This window comes from Heptranchias perlo, unplaced genomic scaffold (assembly GCF_035084215.1).
Source record: "Heptranchias perlo isolate sHepPer1 unplaced genomic scaffold, sHepPer1.hap1 HAP1_SCAFFOLD_98, whole genome shotgun sequence".
In the NCBI taxonomy this organism is placed as follows: domain Eukaryota; kingdom Metazoa; phylum Chordata; class Chondrichthyes; order Hexanchiformes; family Hexanchidae; genus Heptranchias; species Heptranchias perlo.
This window is the reverse complement of record NW_027140025.1, coordinates 301,731-327,777: the sequence shown is the minus strand read 5'-3', so window position 1 is coordinate 327,777 and position 26,047 is coordinate 301,731. Positions and strand designations below refer to the sequence as shown.

Sequence of the window (26,047 nt, the reverse complement as noted above, 5' to 3'; positions counted from 1 at the left end):
GTGTGTGAGAGAGGATGCCTCTGTATTTCAGTGAGTGTGTGAGAGAGGATGCCTCTGTATTTCAGTGAGTGTGTGAGAGAGGATGCCTCTGTATTTCCGTGAGTGTGAGAGAGAGGAAGCCCCTGTATATCAGTGAGTGTGTGAGAGAGGATGCCTCTGTGTTTCAGTGAGTGTGAGAGAGAGGATGCCTCTGTATTTCAGTGAGTGTTTGAGAGAGGATGCCTCTGTATTTCAGTGAGTGTGTGAGAGAGGATGCCTCTGTATTTCCGTGAGTGTGAGAGAGAGGATGCCCCTGTATATCAGTGAGTGTGTGAGAGAGGATGCCTCTGTATTTCAGTGAGTGTGTGAGAGGATGCCCATGTATATCAGTGAGTGTGTGAGAGAGGATGCCTCTGTATTTCAGTGAGTGTGTGAGAGAGGATGCCTCTGTATTTCAGTGAGTGTGTGAGAGAGGATGCCCCTGTATATCAGTGAGTGTGTGAGAGAGAGGATGCCCCTGTATATCAGTGAGTGTGTGAGAGAGAGGATGCCCCTGTATATCAGTGAGTGTGTGAGAGAGAGGATGCCTCTGTATATCAGTGAGTGTGAGAGAGAGGATGCCTCTGTATATCAGTGAGTGTGTGAGAGAGAGGATGCCTCTGTATATCAGTGAGTGTGTGAGAGAGAGGATGCCTCTGTATATCAGTGAGTGTGAGGGAGAGGATGCCTCTGTATATCAGTGAGTGTGTGAGAGAGGATGCCTCTGTATTTCAGTGAGTGTGAGAGAGAGGATGCCCCCGTATATCAGTGAGTGTGTGAGAGAGGATGCCTCTGTATTTGAGTGAGTGTGAGAGAGAGGATGCCTCTGTATTTCAGTGAGTGTGAGGGAGAGGATGCCTCTGTATATCAGTGAGTGTGTGAGAGAGGATGCCTCTGTATTTCAGTGAGTGTGAGAGAGAGGATGCCTCTGTATTTCCGTGAGTGTGAGAGAGAGGATGCCCCTGTCTATCAGTGAGTGTGTGAGAGAGGATGCCTCTGTATTTCAGTGAGTGTGTGAGAGGATGCCCATGTATATCAGTGAGTGTGTGAGAGAGGATGCCTCTGTATTTCAGTGAGTGTGTGAGAGAGGATGCCTCTGTATTTCAGTGAGTGTGTGAGAGAGGATGCCTCTGTGTATCAGTGAGTGTGTGAGAGAGAGGATGCCCCTGTATATCAGTGAGTGTGTGAGAGAGAGGATGCCTCTGTATATCAGTGAGTGTGAGAGAGAGGATGCCTCTGTATATCTGTGAGTGTGTGAGAGAGAGGATGCCTCTGTATATCAGTGAGTGTGTGAGAGAGAGGATGCCTCTGTATATCAGTGAGTGTGAGGGAGAGGATGCCTCTGTATATCAGTGAGTGTGTGAGAGAGGATGCCTCTGTATTTCAGTGAGTGTGAGAGAGAGGATGCCCCTGTATATCAGTGAGTGTGTGAGAGAGGATGCCTCTGTATTTGAGTGAGTGTGAGAGAGAGGATGCCTCTGTATTTCAGTGAGTGTGAGGGAGAGGATGCCTCTGTATATCAGTGAGTGTGTGAGAGAGGATGCCTCTGTATATCAGTGAGTGTGTGAGAGAGAGGATGCCCCTGTATATCAGTGAGTGTGAGGGAGAGGATGCCTCTGTATATCAGTGAGTGTGTGAGAGAGGATGCCTCTGTATTTCAGTGAGTGTGAGAGAGAGGATGCCCCTGTATATCAGTGAGTGTGTGAGAGAGGATGCCTCTGTATTTCAGTGAGTGTGTGAGAGAGGATGCCTCTGTATTTCAGTGAGTGTGAGGGAGAGGATGCCTCTGTATTTCAGTGAGTGTGTGAGAGAGGATGCCTCTGTCTTTCAGTGAGTGTGAGAGAGAGGATGCCCCTGTATATCAGTGAGTGTGTGAGAGAGGATGCCTCTGTATTTCAGTGAGTGTGTGAGAGAGGATTCCTCTGTACTTCAGTGAGTGTGTGAGAGAGGATGCCCCTGTGTATCAGTTCGTGTGTGAGAGAGAGGATGCCTCTGTATATCAGTGAGTGTGAGAGAGAGGATGCCTCTGTATATCAGTGAGTGTGTGAGAGAGAGGATGCCTCTGTATATCAGTGAGTGTGTGAGAGTGAGGATGCCTCTGGAAATCAGTGAGTGTGAGGGAGAGGATGCCTCTGTATATCAGTGAGTGTGTGAGAGAGGATGCCTCTGTATTTCAGTGAGTGTGAGAGAGAGGATGCCTCTGTATTTCAGTGAGTGTGTGAGAGAGGATGCCTCTGTATTTCAGTGAGTGTGTGAGAGAGGATGCCTCTGTATTTCCGTGAGTGTGAGAGAGAGGATGCCCCTGTATGTCAGTGAGTGTGTGAGAGAGGATGCCTCTGTGTTTCAGTGAGTGTGAGAGAGAGGATGCCTCTGTATTTCAGTGAGTGTTTGAGAGAGGATGCCTCTGTATTTCAGTGAGTGTGTGAGAGAGGATGCCTCTGTATTTCCGTGAGTGTGAGAGAGAGGATGCCCCTGTATATCAGTGAGTGTGTGAGAGAGGATGCCTCTGTATTTCAGTGGGTGTGTGAGAGGATGCCCATGTATGTCAGTGAGTGTGTGAGAGAGGATGCCTCTGTATTTCAGTGATTGTGTGAGAGAGGATGCCTCTGTATTTCAGTGAGTGTGTGAGAGAGGATGCCTCTGTATATCAGTGAGTGTGTGAGAGAGAGGATGCCCCTGTATATCAGTGAGTGTGTGAGAGAGAGGATGCCTCTGCATATCAGTGAGTGTGAGAGAGAGGATGCCTCTGTATATCAGTGAGTGTGTGAGAGAGGATGCCTCTGTATTTCAGTGAGTGTGAGAGAGAGGATGCCCCTGTATATCATTGAGTGTGTGAGAGAGGATGCCTCTGTATTTGAGTGAGTGTGAGAGAGAGGATGCCTCTGTATTTCAGTGAGTGTGAGGGAGAGGATGCCTCTGTATATCAGTGAGTGTGTGAGAGAGGATGCCTCTGTATTTCAGTGAGTGTGAGAGAGAGGATGCCTCTATATTTCAGTGAGTGTGTGAGAGAGGATGCCCCTGTATATCAGTGAGTGTGTGAGAGAGGATGCCTCTGTATTTCCGTGAGTGTGAGAGAGAGGATGCCCCTGTATATCAGTGAGTGTGTGAGAGAGAGGATGCCTCTGTATTTCAGTGAGTGTGTGAGAGAGGATGCCCCTGTATATCAGTGAGTGTGAGAGAGAGGATGCCTCTATATTTCAGTGAGTGTGTGAGAGAGGATGCCTCTGTATTTCAGTGAGTGTGAGAGAGAGGATGCCCCTGTATATCAGTGAGTGTGAGGGAGAGGATGCCTCTGTATATCAGTGAGTGTGTGAGAGAGGGGATGCCTCTGTATTTCAGTGAGTGTGTGAGAGAGGATGCCTCTGTATTTCAGTGAGTGTGTGAGAGAGGATGCCTCTGTATTTCAGTGAGTGTGTGAGAGAGGATGCCTCTGTATTTCCGTGAGTGTGAGAGAGAGGAAGCCCCTGTATATCAGTGAGTGTGTGAGAGAGGATGCCTCTGTGTTTCAGTGAGTGTGAGAGAGAGGATGCCTCTGTATTTCAGTGAGTGTTTGAGAGAGGATGCCTCTGTATTTCAGTGAGTGTGTGAGAGAGGATGCCTCTGTATTTCCGTGAGTGTGAGAGAGAGGATGCCCCTGTATATCAGTGAGTGTGTGAGAGAGGATGCCTCTGTATTTCAGTGAGTGTGTGAGAGGATGCCCATGTATATCAGTGAGTGTGTGAGAGAGGATGCCTCTGTATTTCAGTGAGTGTGTGAGAGAGGATGCCTCTGTATTTCAGTGAGTGTGTGAGAGAGGATGCCTCTGTATATCAGTGAGTGTGTGAGAGAGAGGATGCCCCTGTATATCAGTGAGTGTGTGAGAGAGAGGATGCCTCTGTATATCAGTGAGTGTGAGAGAGAGGATGCCTCTGTATATCAGTGAGTGTGTGAGAGAGAGGATGCCTCTGTATATCAGTGAGTGTGTGAGAGAGAGGATGCCTCTGTATATCAGTGAGTGTGAGGGAGAGGATGCCTCTGCATATCAGTGAGTGTGTGAGAGAGGATGCCTCTGTATTTCAGTGAGTGTGAGAGAGAGGATGCCCCTGTATATCAGTGAGTGTGTGAGAGAGGATGCCTCTGTATTTGAGTGAGTGTGAGAGAGAGGATGCCTCTGTATTTCAGTGAGTGTGAGGGAGAGGATGCCTCTGTATATCAGTGAGTGTGTGAGAGAGGATGCCTCTGTATTTCAGTGAGTGTGAGAGAGAGGATGCCTCTATATTTCAGTGAGTGTGTGAGAGAGGATGCCCCTGTATATCAGTGAGTGTGTGAGAGAGAGGATGCCCCTGTATATCAGTGAGTGTGTGAGAGAGAGGATGCCTCTGTATATCAGTGAGTGTGAGAGAGAGGATGCCTCTGTATATCAGTGAGTGTGTGAGAGAGAGGATGCCTCTGTATTTCAGTGAGTGTGTGAGAGAGGATGCCTCTGTATTTCAGTGAGTGTGAGAGAGAGGATGCCTCTGTATATCAGTGAGTGTGTGAGAGAGAGGATGCCTCTGTATTTCAGTGAGTGTGTGAGAGAGGATGCCTCTGTATTTCAGTGAGTGTGTGAGAGAGGATGCCTCTGTATATCAGTGAGTGTGTGAGAGGATGCCTCTGATCTCAGTGAGTGTGTGAGTGAGAGAGGATGCCTCTGATCTCAGTGAGTGTGTGAGAGAGAGGGTGCCTCTGTCCATCAGTGAGTGTGTGTGAGAGAGGATGCCTCTGTATATCAGTGAGTGTGTGAGAGAGAGGATGCCTCTGTATATCAGTGAGTGTGAGAGAGAGGATGCCTCTGTATATCAGTGAGTGTGTGAGAGAGAGGATGCCTCTGTATATCAGTGAGTGTGTGAGAGAGGATGCCTCTGTATATCAGTGAGTGTGTGAGAGAGGATGCCTCTGGATATCAGTGAGTGTGAGAGAGAGGATGCCTCTGGATATCAGTGAGTGTGTGAGAGAGGATGCCTCTGTATATCAGTGAGTGTGAGAGAGAGGATGCCTCTGTATATCAGTGAGTGTGTGAGAGAGAGGATGCTTCTGTATATCAGTGAGTGTGTGAGAGAGGATGCCTCTGTATATCAGTGAGTGTGTGAGAGAGGATGCCTCTGTATTTCAGTGAGTGTGTGAGAGAGGATGCCTCTGTATTTCAGTGAGTGTGTGAGAGAGAGGATGCCCCTGCATATCAGTGAGTGTGTGAGAGAGAGGATGCCCCTGTATATCAGTGAGTGTGTGAGAGAGGATGCCTCTGTATTTCAGTGAGTGTGTGAGAGAGGATGCCCCTGTATATCAGTGAGTGTGTGAGAGAGGATGCCTCTGTATTTCAGTGAGTGTGAGAGAGAGGATGCCCCTGTATATCAGTGAGTGTGTGAGAGAGAGAGGATGCCTCTGTATATCAGTGAGTGTGTGAGAGAGGATGCCTCTGTATATCAGTGAGTGTGTGAGAGAGAGGATGCCCCTGTATATCAGTGAGTGTGTGAGAGAGAGGATGCCTCTGTGTATCAGTGAGTGTGAGAGAGAGAGGATGCCTCTGTATTTCAGTGAGTGTGTGAGAGAGAGGATGCCTCTGTATATCAGTGAGTGTGAGGGAGAGGATGCCTCTGTATATCAGTGAGTGTGTGAGAGAGGATGCCTCTGTATTTCAGTGAGTGTGAGAGAGAGGATGCCCCTGTATATCAGTGAGTGTGAGAGAGAGGATGCCCCTGTATATCAGTGAGTGTGTGAGAGAGAGAGGATGCCTCTGTATATCAGTGAGTGTGTGAGAGAGAGGATGCCCCTGTATATCAGTGAGTGTGTGAGAGAGAGGATGCCTCTGTATATCAGTGAGTGTGAGAGAGAGGATGCCTCTGTGTATCAGTGAGTGTGTGAGAGAGAGGATGCCTCTGTATTTCAGTGAGTGTGTGAGAGAGGATGCCTCTGTATTTCAGTGAGTGTGTGAGAGAGGATGCCTCTGTATTTCCGTGAGTGTGAGAGAGAGGATGCCCCTGTATATCAGTGAGTGTGTGAGAGAGGATGCCTCTGTGTTTCAGTGAGTGTGAGAGAGAGGATGCCTCTGTATTTCAGTGAGTGTTTGAGAGAGGATGCCTCTGTATTTCAGTGAGTGTGTGAGAGAGGATGCCTCTGTATTTCCGTGAGTGTGAGAGAGAGGATGCCCATGTATATCAGTGAGTGTGTGAGAGAGGATGCCTCTGTATTTCAGTGAGTGTGTGAGAGGATGCCCATGTATATCAGTGAGTGTGTGAGAGAGTATGCCTCTGTATTTCAGTGAGTGTGTGAGAGAGGATGCCTCTGTATTTCAGTGAGTGTGTGAGAGAGGATGCCTCTGTATATCAGTGAGTGTGTGAGAGAGAGGATGCCCCTGTATATCAGTGAGTGTGTGAGAGAGGATGCCTCTGTATATCAGTGAGTGTGAGAGAGAGGATGCCTCTGTATATCAGAAAGTGACGCGGCACAGGGGAGGCAGCTGATTGGTGAGTAGGTTCAGGTGAGTATTTCTACCATTTTACTGTAAGTAAAGTAATAAGAAAGGGAAGATCTGCAGGTTTTATAGCAGATAGTGTTTTTTTTTAGTGAACCTAGGTCCCTAGTATAGTTAACATTTTCTAATTTCAACGTAATTTAAAAGGGGTAACTCAGCTAAGGCAAGTCATGGCAGCAGACCTCGCACCCGTGATATGCTCCTCCTGCAAGATGTGGGAAGTCATGGACACTACCAGTGTCCCTGCCGACCATGTGTGCGGGAAGTGTGTCCACCTGCAGCTACTGACCGATCGTATCTCGGAGCTGGAGCTGCGGGTGGACTCACTGTGGAGCATCCGCGATGCAGAGAAACTCGTGGATAGCACGTTTAGCGAGTTGGTCACACCGCAGGTAAAGGGTATACAGGCAGGAAGTGAATGGGTGACCACCAGGAAGAGTAAGAGATGCAGGCAGGTAGTGCAGGGGTCCCCTGTGGCCATCCCCCTCTCAAACAGATATGCCACTTTGGATGCTGTTGGGGGGGATGACTTATCAGGGGAAGGCAGCAGCAGCCAACTTCCTGGCACCACGGGTAGCTCTGCTGCACAGGCTGGGAGGAAAAAGAGTGGCAGAGCTATAGTGATAGGGGACTCAATTGTAAGGGGAATAGACAGGCGTTTCTGCGGCCGCAACCGAGACTCCAGGATGGTGTGTTGCCTCCCTGGTGCAAGGATCAAGGATGTCTCGGAGCGGCTACAGAACATTTTGGAGGGGGAGGGCGAACAGCCAGCTGTCGTGGTGCACATAGGCACCAACGATATAGGTAAAAAAGGGGATGAGGTCCTAAAAGCAGAATATAGGGAGTTAGGAGGTAAATTAAAAAATAGGACCTCAAAGGTAGTAATCTCAGGATTGCTGCCAGTGCCACGTGCTAGTCAGAGTAGAAATAGGAGGATATTTCAAATGAATACGTGGCTAGAGGAATGGTGCAAGGGGGAGGGATTCAAATTCCTGGGACACTGGAAACGGTTCTGGGGGAGGTGGGACCAGTACAAACCGGACGGTCTGCACCTGGGCAGGGCCGGGACCGCTGTCCTAGGAGGAGTGTTTGCTAGTGCTGTTGGGGAGGGTTTAAACTAAAGTGGCAGGGGGTTGGGAACCTGAGCAGGGAGAGAGAGGAAAGCGTAACAGGAAGGGACAGAAGGTATGGAGTAATAGGTAAAGTGTTAAAAAAGGAAAAAGCAGGAACTAAGCGTCACAAAACAGATTTGAAAGTTCTTTATCTGAATGCACGTAGCATTCGTAATAAAATGGACGAGTTAACGGCACAAATAACTACGTATGGGTATGATCTTGTGGCCATTACAGAAACATGGCTGCAGGGTGACAACGACTGGGAATTAAATATGCCAGGGTATTTAACAATCAGGAAGGACAGGCAGGAAGGAAAGGGAGGTGGGGTGGCTATGTTAATAAAGGAAGGAATCACTGTAATACAGAGAAATGATATTGGGACAAAGCATCAAGATAATGAAACAGTTTGGGTGGAGATAAGGAATAATAAGGGAAAAAAAACATTAGTGGGCGTAGTATATAGGCCTCCTAATAGTTGCAACTCTGCTGGAAGAAGTATTAATCAGGAGATAGTCGGGGCATGTAATAAGGGAACAGCCATAATTATGGGGGATTTTAATTATCATATTAACTGGACAAATCAAATTGGGCAGAGCAGCCTTGAGGACGAGTTCATTGAGTGCATCAGGGATGGATTTCTTGAGCAGTATGTAACTGATCCTACAAGGGGGCAGGCAACCTTGGACCTGGTCCTGTGTAATGAGTCAGGATTAATTAATAATGTCCTAGTTAAGGATCCCCTTGGAACGAGCGACCACAACATGGTTGAATTCCATATCCAATTAGAGGGTGAGAAGGTTGATTCTCAAACAAGCGTACTGAGCTTGAATAAAGGAGACTATGATGGTATGAGAGCGGAATTGATTAAAGTGGACTGGGAAAATAGATTAAAGGGTAAGACGGTACATGAGCAGTGGTGTTCATTTAGGGAGTTATTTTACAACTTTCAAAATAAATATATTCCACTGAGGAAAAAAGGGTGTAAAAGAAATGACAGCCACCCGTGGCTAAGTAAAGAAATCAAGGATAGTATCCGACTAAAAACAAGGACATATAAGGTAGCAAAACTTAGTGGGAGGATAGAAGATTGGGAATTCTTCAAAAGACAGCAAAAAGTAACTAAAGGATTGATTAAGAAAGGGAAGTTAGATTATGAAAAGAAATTAGCAAAAAATATAAAAACAGATAGCAAGAGTTTCTATAGTTATATAAAAAGAAAAAGGGTGGCTAAGGCAAACATAGGTCCCTTAGAGGATGAGACCGGGAAATTAATGGTGGGAAACATGGAGATGGCAAAAATGCTGAACAAATATTTTGTTTCAGTCTTTACAGTAGAGGACACTAAGAATATCCCAACACTGGACAAACAGGGGACTCTCGGGGGGGAGGAGCTAAATACGATTAAAATCACTCAAGAGATGGTACTCAGTAAAATAATGGGACTCAAGGCGGATAAATCCCCTGGACCTGATGGCTTCCATCCTAGGGTCTTGAGGGAAGTGGCAGTAGGGATTGTGGATGCTTTGGTGATAGTTTTCCAAAATTCCCTGGACTCAGGAGAGGTCCCGGCAGATTGGAAAACTGCTAATGTAACACCGTTATTTAAAAAGGGTAGTAGGCAGAAGGCTGGAAATTATAGGCCAGTTAGCTTAACATCTGTGGTGGGTAAAATTTTGGAGTCTATTATTAAGGAGACAGTAACGGAACATTTAGATAAGCATAATTTAATAGGACAAAGTCAGCATGGCTTTATGAAGGGGAAGTCATGTCTGACAAATTTGCTTGAGTTCTTCGAGGATATAACGTATAGGGTGGATAAAGGGGAACCAGTGGACGTAGTGTATTTAGACTTCCAGAAGGCATTCGACAAGGTGCCACATAAAAGATTATTACTTAAGATAAAAAATCACGGGATTGGGGGTAATATTCTGGCATGGGTGGAGGATTGGTTATCAAACAGGAAGCAGAGAGTTGGGATAAATGGTTCATTTTCGGACTGGCAACCAGTAACCAGTGGTGTTCCACAGGGGTCGGTGCTGGGTCCCCAACTCTTTACAATCTATATTAACGATTTGGAGGAGGGGACCGAGTGCAACATATCAAAATTTGCAGATGATACAAAGATGGGAGGGAAAGTAGAGAGTGAGGAGGACATAAAAAACCTGCAAGGGGATATAGACAGGCTGGGTGAGTGGGCGGAGATTTGGCAGATGCAATATAATATTGGAAAATGTGAGGTTATGCACTTTGGCAGGAAAAATCAGAGAGCAAGTTATTTTCTTAATGGCGAGAGACTGGAAAGTACTGCAGTACAAAGGGATCTGGGGGTCCTAGTGCAAGAAAATCAAAAAGTTGGTATGCAGGTGCAGCAGGTGATCAAGAAAGCCAACGGAATGTTGGCTTTTATTGCTAGGGGGATAGAATATAAAAACAAGGAGGTATTGCTGCAGTTATATAAGGTATTGGTGAGACCGCACCTGGAATACTGCATACAGTTTTGGTCTCCATACTTAAGAAAAGACATACTTGCTCTCGAGGCAGTACAAAGAAGGTTCACTCGGTTAATCCCGGGGATGAGGGGGCGGACATATGAGGAGAGGTTGAGTAGATTGGGACTCTACTCATTGGAGTTCAGAAGAATGAGAGGCGATCTTATTGAAACATATAAGATTGTGAAGGGGCTTGATCGGGTGGATGCAGTAAGGATGTTCCCAAAGATGGGTGAAACTAGAACTAGGGGGCATAATCTTAGAATAAGGGGCTGCTCTTTCAAAACTGAGATGAGGAGAAACTTCTTCACTCAGAGGGTGGTAGGTCTGTGGAATTTGCTGCCCCAGGAAGCTGTGGAAGCTACATCATTAGATAAATTTAAAGCAGAAATAGACAGTTTCCTAGAAGTAAAGGGAATTAGGGGTTATGGGGAGCGGGCAGGAAATTGGACATGAAGCTGAGTTCGGATCGGTCAATGCCCTGTGGGTGGCGGAGAGGGCCCAGGGGCTATGTGGCCGGGTCCTGCTCCGACTTCTTGTGTTCTTTAGATTTGTGGTTGGGATCAGATCAGCCATGATCTTATTGAATGGCGGAGCAGGCTCGAGGGGCCGATTGGCCAACTCCTGCTCCAATTTCTTATGTTCTTATGTTCTTATAGGATGCCCCTGTATATCAGTGAGTGTGTGAGAGAGAGGATGCCTCTTTATTTCAGTGAGTGTGTGAGAGAGGATGCCCCTGTCTATCAGTGAGTGTGAGAGAGAGGATGCCTCTATATTTCAGTGAGTGTGTGAGAGAGGATGCCTCTGTATTTCAGTGAGTGTGAGAGAGAGAGGATGCCCCTGTATATCAGTGAGTGTGTGAGAGAGGATGCCTCTGTATTTGAGTGAGTGTGAGAGAGAGGATGCCTCTGTATTTCAGTGAGTGTGAGGGAGAGGATGCCTCTGTATATCAGTGAGTGTGTGAGAGAGGATGCCTCTGTATATCAGTGAGTGTGTGAGAGAGAGGATGCCCCTGTATATCAGTGAGTGTGTGAGAGAGAGGATGCCTCTGTATATCAGTGAGTGTGAGAGAGAGGATGCCTCTGTATATCAGTGAGTGTGTGAGAGAGAGGATGCCTCTGTATTTCAGTGAGTGTGTGAGACAGGATGCCTCTGTATTTCAGTGAGTGTGTGAGAGAGGATGCCTCTGTATTTCCGTGAGTGTGAGAGAGAGGATGCCCCTGTATATCAGTGAGTGTGTGAGAGAGGATGCCTCTGTGTTTCAGTGAGTGTGAGAGAGAGGATGCCTCTGTATTTCAGTGAGTGTTTGAGAGAGGATGCCTCTGTATTTCAGTGAGTGTGTGAGAGAGGATGCCTCTGTATTTCCGTGAGTGTGAGAGAGAGGATGCCCCTGTATATCAGTGAGTGTGTGAGAGAGGATGCCTCTGTATTTCAGTGAGTGTGTGAGAGGATGCCCATGTATATCAGTGAGTGTGTGAGAGAGGATGCCTCTGTATTTCAGTGAGTGTGTGAGAGAGGATGCCTCTGTATTTCAGTGAGTGTGTGAGAGAGGATGCCTCTGTATATCAGTGAGTGTGTGAGAGAGAGGATGCCCCTGTATATCAGTGAGTGTGTGAGAGAGAGGATGCCTCTGTATTTCAGTGAGTGTGAGAGAGAGGATGCCTCTTTATTTCAGTGAGTGTGTGAGAGAGGATGCCCCTGTCTATCAGTGAGTGTGAGAGAGAGGATGCCTCTATATTTCAGTGAGTGTGTGAGAGAGGATGCCTCTGTATTTCAGTGAGTGTGAGAGAGAGAGGATGCCCCTGTATATCAGTGAGTGTGTGAGAGAGGATGCCTCTGTATTTGAGTGAGTGTGAGAGAGAGGATGCCTCTGTATTTCAGTGAGTGTGAGGGAGAGGATGCCTCTGTATATCAGTGAGTGTGTGAGAGAGGATGCCCCTGTATATCAGTGAGTGTGTGAGAGAGAGGATGCCCCTGTATATCAGTGAGTGTGTGAGAGAGAGGATGCCTCTGTATTTCAGTGAGTGTGTGAGAGAGGATGCCCCTGTCGATCAGTGAGTGTGAGAGAGAGGATGCCTCTATATTTCAGTGAGTGTGTGAGAGAGGATGCCTCTGTATTTCAGTGAGTGTGAGAGAGAGGATGCCCCTGTATATCAGTGAGTGTGAGGGAGAGGATGCCTCTGTATATCAGTGAGTGTGTGAGAGAGGATGCCTCTGTATTTCAGTGAGTGTGTGAGAGAGGATGCCTCTGTATTTCAGTGAGTGTGTGAGAGAGGATGCCTCTGTATTTCAGTGAGTGTGCGAGAGAGGATGCCTCTGTATTTCCGTGAGTGTGTGAGAGAGGATGCCCCTGTATATCAGTGAGTGTGTGAGAGAGAGGATGCCCCTGTATATCAGTGAGTGTGTGAGAGAGAGGATGCCTCTGTATTTCAGTGAGTGTGTGAGAGAGGATGCCCCTGTCGATCAGTGAGTGTGAGAGAGAGGATGCCTCTATATTTCAGTGAGTGTGTGAGAGAGGATGCCTCTGTATTTCAGTGAGTGTGAGAGAGAGGATGCCCCTGTATATCAGTGAGTGTGAGGGAGAGGATGCCTCTGTATATCAGTGAGTGTGTGAGAGAGGATGCCTCTGTATTTCAGTGAGTGTGTGAGAGAGGATGCCTCTGTATTTCAGTGAGTGTGTGAGAGAGGATGCCTCTGTATTTCAGTGAGTGTGTGAGAGAGGATGCCTCTGTATTTCCGTGAGTGTGAGAGAGAGGATGCCCCTGTATATCAGTGAGTGTGTGAGAGAGGATGCCTCTGTGTTTCAGTGAGTGTGAGAGAGAGGATGCCTCTGTATTTCAGTGAGTGTTTGAGAGAGGATGCCTCTGTATTTCAGTGAGTGTGTGAGAGAGGATGCCTCTGTATTTCCGTGAGTGTGAGAGAGAGGATGCCCCTGTACATCAGTGAGTGTGTGAGAGAGGATGCCTCTGTATATCAGTGAGTGTGTGAGAGGATGCCCATGTATATCAGTGAGTGTGTGAGAGAGGATGCCTCTGTATTTCAGTGAGTGTGTGAGAGAGGATGCCTCTGTATTTCAGTGAGTGTGTGAGAGAGGATGCCTCTGTATATCAGTGAGTGTGTGAGAGAGAGGATGCCCCTGTATATCAGTGAGTGTGTGAGAGAGAGGATGCCTCTGTATATCAGTGAGTGTGTGAGAGAGAGGATGCCCCTGTATATCAGTGAGTGTGTGAGAGAGAGGATGCCTCTGTGTATCAGTGAGTGTGAGAGAGAGGATGCCTCTGTATATCAGTGAGTGTGTGAGAGAGGATGCCTCTGTATTTCAGTGAGTGTGAGAGAGAGGATGCCCCTGTATATCAGTGAGTGTGAGAGAGGATGCCTCTGTATTTGAGTGAGTGTGAGAGAGAGGATGCCTCTGTATTTCAGTGAGTGTGAGGGAGAGGATGCCTCTGTATATCAGTGAGTGTGTGAGAGAGGATGCCTCTGTATTTCAGTGAGTGTGAGAGAGAGGATGCCTCTATATTTCAGTGAGTGTGTGAGAGAGGATGCCCCTGTATATCAGTGAGTGTGTGAGAGAGAGGATGCCCCTGCATATCAGTGAGTGTGTGAGAGAGAGGATGCCCCTGCATATCAGTGAGTGTGTGAGAGAGAGGATGCCTCTGTATTTCAGTGAGTGTGTGAGAGAGGATGCCCCTGTATATCAGTGAGTGTGAGAGAGAGGATGCCTCTGTATTTCAGTGAGTGTGAGAGAGAGGATGCCCCTGTATATCAGTGAGTGTGAGAGAGAGGATGCCTCTGTATTTCAGTGAGTGTGAGAGAGAGGATGCCTCTATATATCAGTGAGTGTGTGAGAGAGGATGCCTCTGTATTTCAGTGAGTGTGAGAGAGAGGATGCCCCTGTGTTTCAGTGAGTGTGTGAGAGAGAGGATGCCCCTGTATATCAGTGAGTGTGTGAGAGAGGATGCCCCTGTATATCAGTGAGTGTGAGAGGATGCCTCTATATTTCAGTGAGTGTGTGAGAGAGGATGCCTCTGTATTTCAGTGAGTGTGAGAGAGAGGATGCCTCTATATTTCAGTGAGTGTGTGAGAGAGGATGCCCCTGTATATCAGTGAGTGTGTGAGAGAGAGGATGCCCCTGTATATCAGTGAGTGTGTGAGAGAGAGGATGCCTCTGTATTTCAGTGAGTGTGTGAGAGAGGATGCCCCTGTCGATCAGTGAGTGTGAGAGAGAGGATGCCTCTATATTTCAGTGAGTGTGTGAGAGAGGATGCCTCTGTATTTCAGTGAGTGTGAGAGAGAGGATGCCCCTGTATATCAGTGAGTGTGAGGGAGAGGATGCCTCTGTATATCAGTGAGTGTGTGAGAGAGGATGCCTCTGTATTTCAGTGAGTGTGTGAGAGAGGATGCCTCTGTATTTCAGTGAGTGTGTGAGAGAGGATGCCTCTGTATTTCAGTGAGTGTGTGAGAGAGGATGCCTCTGTATTTCCGTGAGTGTGAGAGAGAGGATGCCCCTGTATATCAGTGAGTGTGTGAGAGAGGATGCCTCTGTGTTTCAGTGAGTGTGAGAGAGAGGATGCCTCTGTATTTCAGTGAGTGTTTGAGAGAGGATGCCTCTGTATTTCAGTGAGTGTGTGAGAGAGGATGCCTCTGTATTTCCGTGAGTGTGAGAGAGAGGATGCCCCTGTACATCAGTGAGTGTGTGAGAGAGGATGCCTCTGTATATCAGTGAGTGTGTGAGAGGATGCCCATGTATATCAGTGAGTGTGTGAGAGAGGATGCCTCTGTATTTCAGTGAGTGTGTGAGAGAGGATGCCTCTGTATTTCAGTGAGTGTGTGAGAGAGGATGCCTCTGTATATCAGTGAGTGTGTGAGAGAGAGGATGCCCCTGTATATCAGTGAGTGTGTGAGAGAGAGGATGCCTCTGTATATCAGTGAGTGTGTGAGAGAGAGGATGCCCCTGTATATCAGTGAGTGTGTGAGAGAGAGGATGCCTCTGTATATCAGTGAGTGTGAGAGAGAGGATGCCCCTGTATATCAGTGAGTGTGAGAGAGGATGCCTCTGTATTTGAGTGAGTGTGAGAGAGAGGATGCCCCTGTATTTCAGTGAGTGTGTGAGAGGATGCCTCTGTATTTCAGTGAGTGTGTGAGAGAGAGGATGCCTCTGTATATCAGTGAGTGTGTGAGAGAGGATGCCTCTGTATATCAGTGAGTGTGTGAGAGAGGATGCCTCTGTATATCAGTGAGTGTGTGAGAGGATGCCTCTGTATTTCAGTGAGTGTGTGAGAGAGGATGCCTCTGTATTTCAGTGAGTGTGTGAGAGAGGATGCCTCTGTATTTCAGTGAGTGTGTGAGAGAGGATGCCTCTGTATTTCAGTGAGTGTGTGAGAGAGGATGCCTCTGTATTTCAGTGAGTGACTGAGTATGTGTGTATTTTGTGATGGGGACAAGCGGCAGGATGATGAAACCCGACCTTTAACCATCAACTGCTTGTAAAATCCTACACAGACTGGGATTGAACAAGTTAAATTGCCAGAAGACACGTGTCCAGATCACAGGTTGGATCACACATTGCAAGTGGTGTCTCGGGGCAAAGGATCAGAAACCTCTTCCTCGTATCGACCCAAAGATTGCGACTGAGTTCCCACAAACAGGAACCGTTCGCTTCTGTCTCTGAGTTTCCATCCCCCCCCCCATGCCGGTCCGTTGGCGGGGGCGGGGAATACAGCCTCTCTCCATCGGAGCGGCCCCCAATACCGCTCACTCACTCACTCTCTCCATTTCACCCGCTCCGCCTCCACCGCCATCTTCCCTCCAAACCGCCTTCTTCTCCGCCGACCCTGCTCCATCCGGGCATTCGAGGGTCGGGGTCTGCGCACTGTTGACATTCGGCGTCAATTAACGCCCCCTCCCAGAGTCCAGCCCTGCCATTGGGTCATAACCCGCTGATTGACATCCCCGCTCACCAATCGGGGCTCGGCGCCCGCCCCAAGCTCGATTGACGGAACGAGGGGCGGGGGATCACGTGGCTGCTGATTTTAAAACTGCGCGGCCGTTGAACCGCCACAGTGCGGGCTGGGAGTGGGTGTGACGTTAAAGTAAACTGGCAACGGCGCGAGTGTGACGCATGTTGAGGGCTGGGGCCGCGAGCTGACTGATGGGAGAGTCCAGGGGCCTGGCGGTCCTCATCCACCGCCATCATCTCAATCCACCGTCATCCTCCCCCTGGAGAAGATCAACCGATCCCCATCCACCGCCATCATCTCAATCCACCGTCATCCTCCCCCTGGAGAGGATCAACCGGTCCCCATCCACCGCCATCATCTCAATCCACCGCCATCCTCCCCCTGGAGAAGATCAACCGATCCCCATCCACCGCCATCATCTCAATCCACCGTCATCCTCCCCCTGGAGAGGATCAACCGGTCCCCATCCACCGCCATCATCTCCATCCTCCCCCTGGAGAGGATCAACCGGTCCCCATCCACCGCCATCATCTCCATCCACCGTCATCCTCCCCCTGGAGAGGATCAACCGGTCCCCATCCACCGCCATCATCTCAATCCACCGTCATCCTCCCCCTGGAGAGGATCAACCGGTCCCCATCCATCGCCGTCCTCCCTCGGAGAAGATATTGCCTGTCTGCATTGTTCCAAAAGACATCACTTTGCACTTCTCTGCATTAAATTTCATCTGCCACATGTCCGCCCATTCCTCCAGCCTGTCTATATCCTCTTGAAGTCTCTCACTATCCTCCGCACTCTTTACTCCGCTTCCAAGTTTTGTGTCATCTGCAAATTTTGAAATTGTGCACTGTGCACCCAAGTCCAAGTCATTAATATATATCAAGAAAAGCAATGCCTTTCTTGATATATATTAATGAACACCACTGATATATATTTTAAACACCACTGTATACCTTCCTCCAGTCCGAAAAGCAATTGCTCACCACTATGTTTCCTGTCATTTAGCCAATTTTGTATCCATGCTGCTACTGCCCCTTTTTTATTATTCATTCATGGGATGTGGGCGTTGCTGGTGAGGCCAGCATTTATTGCCCATCCCTAATTGCCCTTGAGAAGGTGGTGGTGAGCCGCCTTCTTGAACCGATGCAGTCCGTCTGGTGAAGGTTCTCCCACAGTACTGTTAGGAAGGGAGTTCCAGGATTTTGACCCAGCGACGATGAAGGAACGGCGATATATTTCCAAGTCGGGATGGTGTGTGACTTGGAGGGGAACGTGCAGGTGGTGTTGTTCCCATGTGCCTGCTGCCCTTGTCCTTCTAGGTGGTAGAGGTCGTGGGTTTGGGAGGTGCTGTCGAAGAAGCCTTGGCTGCAGTGCATTCCTGTGGATGGTACACACTGAAGCCATGGTGCGCCGGTGCTGAAGGGAGTGAATGTTTAGGGTGGTGGATGGGGTGCCAATCAAGCGGGCTGCTTTGTCCTGGATGGTGTCGAACTCCTTGAGTGTTGTTGGAGCTGCACTCATCCAGGCAAGTGGAGAGTATTCCATCACACTCCTGACTTGTGCCTTGTAGATGGTGGAAAGGCTCTGGGGAGTCTGGAGGTGAGTCACTTGCTGCAGAATACCCAGCCTCTGACCTGCTCTTGTAGCCATAGTATTTATGTGGCTGGTCCAGTTAAGTTTCTGGTCAATGGTGACCCCCAGGATATTGATGGTGGGGGATTCGGCAATGGTAATGTTGTTCGATGTCAAGGGGAGGTGGTTAGACTCTCTCTTGTTGGAGATGGTCATTGCCTGGCACTTGTCTGACGCGAATGTGACTTGCCACTTATCAGCCCAAGCCTGGATTGGTTGTCCAGGTCTTGATTCATGCGGGCACGGACTGCTTCATTATCTGAGGATTTGCGAATGGAACTGTTAAATCATCAGCGAACATCCCAATTTCTGAACTTATGATGGAGGGAAGGTCATTGATGAAGCAGTTGAGGATGGTTGGGCCTGGGACACTGCCCTGAGGAACTCCTGCAGCAATGGCCTGGGGCTGAGATGATGGGCCTCCAACAACCACTACCATCTTCCTTTGTGCTAGGTATGACTCCAGCCACTGGAGAGTTTTCCCCCTGATTCCCATTGACTTCAATTTTACTCGGGCTCCTTGGTGCCACACTCGGTCAAATGCTGCCTTGGTGTCAAGGGCAGTCACTCTCACCTCACCTTCCATGGACTTCAATTGTGCTGACAAGCCTATTATATGGTACTTTATCAAATGCCTTTTGAAAATCCATATACACATCAACCGCATTGCCCTCATCAAACCTCTCTGTTCCCTCATCAAAAAACTCAATGAAGTTAGTTAAACATGATTTGCCTTAAACAAATCCGTGCTGGCTTTCCTTTATTAATCCACACTCGTCCAAGTGACTGTTAATTTTGTCCCGGATTATCGTTTCTATAAGATTCCCCATCACCGAGATTAAACTGTAGTTGCTGGGTTTACCTTACACCCTTTTTTAGCCCATTAATAACTGCCTGCATCATTCAGGTCGCGTTATTTTTTCACCAAAATCTGGCCCTTAGTTATTAAAGCATTTCCAGGGCTCGATGCTATGGGACGCACTGAAGCTTGGTGCAGCGGCTGCAAAGGCGAAATGGGGAAAGGCCACAGTTTAGGGCCCTCCTGGCATTGTATACCGAGGGGCTGGAGCCCAAAAAAACCCTCAGGATGAATGTGTAATGACCGTAATGATACCACTGCATCGCTCTCCAGACCTTCTTTGCAAAGGCACATTCCAGAAGGAGATGGATGACGGTCTTGTCTCCACCGCAGCCTCCTCGGGGACAGCGCGCGGTGGCGCTGAGACTCCGGGAGTGTATGAAGGATCTGACGGGAAGGGCCCTTCTCACCACCAGCCAAGCTAGGTCTTGGTGCTTGTTTGACAGCTCTGGCGATGAGGCGTTCTTCCAAATGACATTGGCAGTCTGCTCGGGGAACCAACCGACAGGATCCACCATCTCCTTTTCCCGCATGGTCTTGAGGACATTGCGTGCGGACTACTTGTTTTTCTGCACAAACTTTTCCACGAAGGACAGGTGGAGCATTCTGTGGTAGCACGTAGTGATACTTTGTGTTTGCGTACCGAGGGTCTACGCACAGCTTGATGCAGCCGCACACAAAGGTGGCCATCAGGATGAGGGCCACGTTGGGCACGCCTTTTCCCCCTTTCTCTGGAGATCTGTACACGGAGACGGTCCATTTTTGATCTCCAGATAAAGTGGAAGATGGCTCGGGAGACTGTCGATCCCACGGTCCCAGTTTCAGCTTGACCTTGGCAATACGCTCCTCCCAGTTTTTGGTGCACGCCCCGGCCCCCCCGAACCAGATCCCCAGCACCTTCAGGTAATCCGACCTGACGGTGAAGGGGATAAAGGATCGGTCGGTCCAGTTCCCAAAGAACATGGCCTCGCTCTTGGTACGATTTACCCTGGCCCCTGAGGCCAGTTCGAACTGGTCGCAGATGCTCATCAGTCTGCGGACCGACAGCTGATCCGAGCAAAAGATGGTGATGTAATGTAACCGTAATCTGCAATGATTACAAGTGCAATGAGGCACCCTAGAGTGTCATAAACTGTGTTTATCATTTATGATCTGTAATTGTATTATTTGGATTGTACTGTATGTACCTTTACAAATTTTATGAATAAAGTACATTTTTGAAATATAAAAAATTATGCATATGCACAGTAACCGTGAGTTCAGCTTCAGGAATAAAAACAGAAAATACTGGAAATATTCAGTTAACCAGCATCTGTGGACACCAAGGGAATCAAGGGATATGGGGATCGGGCAGGAAAGTGGAATTGATGTAGAAGTTCAGCCATTGAATGGTGGAGCAGGCTCGAGGGGCCGTGTGGCCTCCTCCTGCTCCTATTTCTTATGCCCTTAAAAAAAACCCTCAGGCAGAATGTAAAATTCAAATTGATGTAATGTACCTGTAATGAATCTGTAATGTACCCTGTAATGAATCACCTGTATTGAGTGTAATGCAATGAGGCACCCTAGACTGTCGTAAACTGTAATTATGTACAATGTGTTCTAGTACTTGATGTCACCTGCAAAATGTATAATCTGTATTGTGTACGTTTGGAATGTGATATGACAACTGTATTGTATGTATTGCTGCAAATTTTATGAATAAAGTATATTTTTGGAAAAAAAACAGGGTTAACGTTTGAGGTCAATGACATTTCGTCAGAACTGGAAGAAGTTAAAAGATTTAACAGTTTTTAAGCAACTTCAGAGCCAGGCAAAATGGGGGAGGAAAGAACAAAAGGAAAGGTCTGAGACCTGACGAAGGAGGAAAGCTCCGAAAGCTTGTGATTCCAAATGAAGCTGTTGGACTATAACCTGGTGTTGTAAGACTCCTTACATTTGTCCACCCCAGTCCATCACCAGCATCTCCACATCATTACCTGAGGAAGGAGGAAGCCTCCGAAAGCTTGTAGATTTCAAATAAAAATCGTTGGACTATAACTTGGAGTTGTAAAATTGTTTACAATTGTCAACCCCAGTCCATCACCGGCATCTCCACAACATCATTGAGTGGGAGGGCAGGAGTGATTAAATGAGAAAAGGGATGATGATGATGATTCAAGGCAAGGAGGGCGGGAGTGGGACAAGGAAAGAAACAAGAGATGAGCTGTAAATGGGCAGAACCATTCAGGAATGCTCCGTTCCATCCGGCGAATGGGGGGGGGGTGCTCTTTCCTTTTATGGGTGAAATGCAAATGAGGCAGCGAATGCAGTTGAATCTTCAAAAACGATCATATTTAACCAAAGAAATGATGGAAAAACAATGATTTTTACATCTCCAGTAAATATTCCTTATAAAAATGGAAAATGAAGGTTTAAAATTCTTTCTTGCCCTAATGTTAGAGTGTTGACTGCCGTTGGATGGAAATTTGCAATACTATTGGACCATACTTACCTGCAGGGAGAGACTTTGATCACGAAGAAGGTTCTCCCAGGACGAGGCTAGCCTATTGCACCTGCGATGTCCCCAAATGCGGGATACTTGACTGCAAAATTTGTGGTAGTGGGGGACTGTGTTCGTGCTCTCCCCTGGTTTATGACTCAAGATAGAAATAATGTGAAGCAATTTTATTTTAAATTCACAAGCTTTCGGAGGCTACCTCCTTCCTCAGGTGAACGATGTGGAACGATGTTCACCTGAGGAAGGAGGTAGCCTCCGAAAGCTTGTGAATTTAAAATAAAATTGCTGGACTATAACTTGGTGTTGTAAAATTGTTTACAATTGTCAACCCCAGTCCATCACCGGCATCGCCACATCAGAAATAATGTGTGCATTAGAGTGTTCAGTTAATTGAGTAACTTCCAATCTCGAATCACTGTCTATCTGAGCGATCAGCGCGAAGGATTTGCTGGCTGATTAATAGTGGTGCTTGTCGTTTTTCTGTAAAATACCTAGTGAACCTTAGATATTAAAGCATTTCCAGGACTGGGTGCTGCCAGGACTGCAGCCGCCGCAAAAGCTCGATGGGGAAAGGACGCTCTCACCATTGTACGCCAAGGGACTGGAAACCAAAAAAAACTCCTCCTAATGAATGTGTAATGACTGTAATTGATGTAATGTAACTGTAATCTGTACTGATTGCAAGTGCAATGAGGCACCCTGGAGTGTCATGAACTGTATTTATCATGTATGACCTGTAGTTGTATTGTGATAGTTGGATTGTACTGTTTACCTTTACAAATTTTATGAATAAAGTATATTTTTGAAATATAAAAAAAGGAGGTTCTCCCAGGACGAGGCTAGTCCATTGCACTCTGGGTGTACTGACGCCTGCGATGCCCCTAAATGCGGGATACTCGACTGCAAAATTTGTGGTAGTGGGGGATTGCTTTCGTGCTCTCCCCTGGTTTATGACTAAAAATAGAGAAGAGTTTCGTAGTGTGGTGTGTCTTTTTCTTAATTCCTCACATTTCAGTAACAGCTAAGTCGTGGTCATATTCGGCTGCACAGTTCTTAAAAATAAAGCGCTGTTCGGTAGAAAATTTATGACACAGAAGGAGGCCACTCCATATCCGTGTCGGCCGAAAATGAGCTGCTCAGCCCTAAATCCCCCTTTCCACCACCTGAGGAACTAAAGAGCAATTACACACTGTGAAACCCCCTCTTTGACTCCATGGTGCCACTGGTGGGAAGCCATCAAGGCCAAAATAAAGAGGCTCTTCAACCTCAATGGTGTTTAGAAGGTGAGAGAGAGACACGCAGGGAAGTGTCACAACTCTTGAAAAGCATACAGGATCTGCTCCAGCTACAGTCGATAGGGGTCGATGTCAGGGGGGTTGATGTCAGGAACGAACTCCGAGAGGTGAAGGGCCAGCAAGCCTCGCTCTTCGCCTCCAAGGCCTCAAAGATCATCTTCCAGTCCAGAGTCTGCTCTGTGGAGCTGGGCGAGAAATGCTCGGGCTTCTTTTTCCAGAAACTGCACAGACCTCTGTGATCAGCAGCCTGAAGGAGGAAGACAGCTTGGTGACGTCCTCGCAGGCCAACATACTGAGGATCAGCAAATCCTTTTATGCCAGGCTGTACGACTGGAAGCCCACGGACAGCACGGCTTCCCAGTCCTTCCTGTCCTCTATCAAGACAGCGATAGAGGACAGCGAGCGGGAGAGCATGGATCGGCCATTGATCTTGGATGAGCTGACAAAGGCCGACCAGTCCTTCGAGAAGAGTAAAACTCCCAGAAGCGATGGCCTACTGGTCGAGTTGCACTCGGCTCTGCAGGGTTGGAGAGGCCTAGACTTACTGGGGTATGCTGGCAGGCAGCATGTCAGAGTCCATGAGGAAAGGCATCATCGACCTCATCTACAAGTGGAAAGGAGAGAGGGAAGAAATTAGAAATTGGCGACCCATTTCCTTGCTGAATGTCGACGACAAGATTCTGTCTACGGCCATCGCCAACAGGTTCAAGTCTGCTCTGGAGCGAGTGATTCACCCGGATCAGACCTGTACTGTACCCGGCAGGAAGATCTCTGATAGCCTTGCGATGCTCAGGCACACGATCGCCTATGTGCAGGACAGGGGGGTGAACACCTGCCTCATCAGCCTGGACCAGGAGAAGGCCTTTGACAGAATATCCCACACATACATGATGGACGTGCTCTCCAAAACAGGTTTTCGGGAGGGAATCCGCAATTGGATCGGATTGCTTGACGTGGCGCAGTGCTAGTCAACGGGTGGGAGTCAGAGAGCTTTCCGAACAGATCTGGAGTCAGGCAAGGCATCCTCTCTCCACGGTCTTGTTCGTATGTTGTATCGAGCTGTTTGCCACGTCCATCAGGAAGGACGCAGGTATCAGGGAGATGACGATCCCAGGCGGAGGAGGCTCTCAGTTTAAGGCCCTCAGTTTAAGGCCTCCTCATACATGGATGACTTCACCGTCTTCTGCTCCGATCAGCACTCGGTCCACACACTGATGGGCATTTGCGACCGTTTCGTGCTGGCCTCAGGGGTCCAGAGTGAACCAAAGTAAGAGTGAGGCTATGTTCATTAGCAGGTGGGAGACCTGATCCTTTGTCCCCTTCACCGTCAGGTCCGACTACCTGAAGGTGCTGGGGATCTGGTTCGGGGGGCCCCTGGTCTGCACCAAGAACTAGGAGGAGCGGCCAAACAGAAGCTTGGTATGTGGGTGGGGCGATCCCTCTTCCCCCTGGTGATAAGGTGTGAGGTACTCGCGGTGTTGCTCTACGTGGCCAGGGTCTGGCCCATTCCCCACAGTTCCGCTGTCACAGTCACCCGAGCTATCTTCCACTTTGTTTGGAGGACCAAGGTAGAACACGTCTGTAGGGCCACCATGGACAGGCCCACAGACAAAAGGGGGAAGAGCGTCCCCAACGCCGCTCTGATCCTGATGGTCACCTTTGTGTGTGGCTGCCTCAGGATGTGTGTAGAGCCCCAGTACACAAACATCAAGGGCTCAATTTTGAAATGGTGGCGGGTTGGCAGCGGGGGGGAGGGGGGGTGAAGGTGCGTGTGGCAAACCCGAACAAACAAACCTTGCCATTTCCGAACACCACGATCGCAATGTAATTGATGGTGATTAACGTGCTCTCCGGGTTTTGCGCCCGGCAGCCAGCCTGATTGACAGGAGCTGCAACCCGAGGGTGGGGGTGGAGAGAAAGAGATAGAGCGAGACGTTATCCGGTGCTGGAACGGAAGATCGGGCGTGGAGCGTGGAAGATCGGGGGGGGGGGGAAGAGGGGAAGATCGGGGGGGGGGAAGAGTGGAAGATCGGGGAGGAGGGGGCAAGGTCGGAGGGGAGAGTGGAAGATCGGGGGGGGGGAGGGGGGAAGATCGGGGGGGGGGAGGGGGGAAGATCGGGGGGGAGGGGGAAGATCGGGGGGGAAATCGGGGGAGGGGGAAGATCGGGGGGGAGGGGGAAGATCGGGGGGAGGGGGGAAGGTCGGGGGGGAGGGTGGGAAGATCGGGGGAGGAGAGTGGAAGATTGGGGGGAGGGGGAAGATCGGGGGAGGGGGGCAGATCGGGGGGAGGGGGGAAGATCGGGGGGAGGGGGGAAGATCGGGTGGAGAGTGGAAGATCGGAGGGGACAGGGGAAGATCGGAGGGGAGAGGGGAAGATCGGGGGGAGAGTGGAAGATCGGGGGGGAGAGTGGAAGATCAGGGGGGAGAGTGGAAGATCGGGGGGGGGAGAGTGGAAGATCGGGGGGGCAGAGAGTGGAAGATCGGGGGGGGAAGAGTGGAAGATCGGGGGGGGTAGGGGGAAGATCCGGGGGGAGGAGGAAGATCGGAGGGGAGAGGGGAAGATCAGGGCGGGGAGACGGGAAGATCGGGGGGGAGAGTGGAAGATCGGGGGGGGCGGAGAGTGGAAGATCTGGGGGGGGAGAGTGGAAGATCAGGGGGGGAGAGTGGAAGATCAGGGGGGGGAGAGTGGAAGATCGGGGGGGAGAGGGGAAGATCGAGGGGGGAAGATCGGGGGGGAGGGGGAAGATCGGGGGGAGGGGGAAGAGGAACCCCTTCGAACACAAGGCCATCAGACAGTGGTCGACATGAAACGTTCTCAGAGTCCTGCAGGGAAAGGAAAGAGTGGACTCGATCAGGCACTTCCCCAATCAGACGGTCGAAAAAAAACACTCAAGAAGCTCGACACCATCCAGGAAAAAGCAGCCCACCCACCACCCTAAACATTAACTCCATCCACCACCGGCGCACTGTGGCTGCAGTGTGTACCATCTACAAGATGCACTGCAGCAACTCGCCAAGGCTTCTTCGACAGCACCTCTACCACCTCGAAGGTCAAGGGCAGCAGACGCATGGGAAAACCACCACCTGCACGTTTCCCTCCAAGTCACACACCACCCTGACTTGGAAATATATCGCCATTCCTTCATCGTTGCTGGGTCAAAATTCTGGAACTCCCTTCCTAACAGCACTGCGGGAGAATCTTCACCATGCGGAGTGCAGCGGTTCAAGAAGGCGGCTCACCACTACCTTCTCAAGGGCAATTAGGGATGGGCAAAAAATGCTGGCCTTGATACGTCCCCTATCTGGGGACCATATATTAAATTGATTTTGGAACAGGGAGATGGAGTCGGGCTTGCTCCGTCCACTCCACGCATCGACCCAGTATTGCAGTGTCTCTGGGAACGGTGCATCTCCGTGGAGAGATAGTGAAAATGCAATGCAGGTTTTTCCAGCGTCTCTGTACGTATGTATGCGTTATTACGGAGACAACAGCTGATGTATGGCTGACCGACTGACAGACCGAACGAACGCGAGCCAGCGACGCCCACAGCCCATGAATGAATAACAAAAACAATTGCAAATCTCCCTGGTCAGACTGGCGATTCTCTTTGATCAGGAAGAGGGCTGGAATAATCTGAGACCCAGTGAAGAGGTGAGAACAGAGCAGCAGGGAATGATCCCAGAACCAGAGC

The 26,047-nt window shown here is 48.9% G+C and overlaps 3 pseudogenes; all 3 read left to right on the top strand.

The window, feature by feature from the left end:
• The first annotated feature begins 21,046 nt into the window (after nucleotides 1–21,046).
• LOC137320120 (U1 spliceosomal RNA) lies at nucleotides 21,047–21,191 on the top strand (annotated as a pseudogene).
• A 676-nt stretch (nucleotides 21,192–21,867) lies between these two features.
• On the top strand, nucleotides 21,868–22,006 carry LOC137320121 (U1 spliceosomal RNA; annotated as a pseudogene).
• Nucleotides 22,007–25,597: 3,591 nt separating this feature from the next.
• Nucleotides 25,598–25,770, top strand: LOC137320122 (U2 spliceosomal RNA; annotated as a pseudogene).
• The last annotated feature ends 277 nt before the right edge of the window (nucleotides 25,771–26,047 follow it).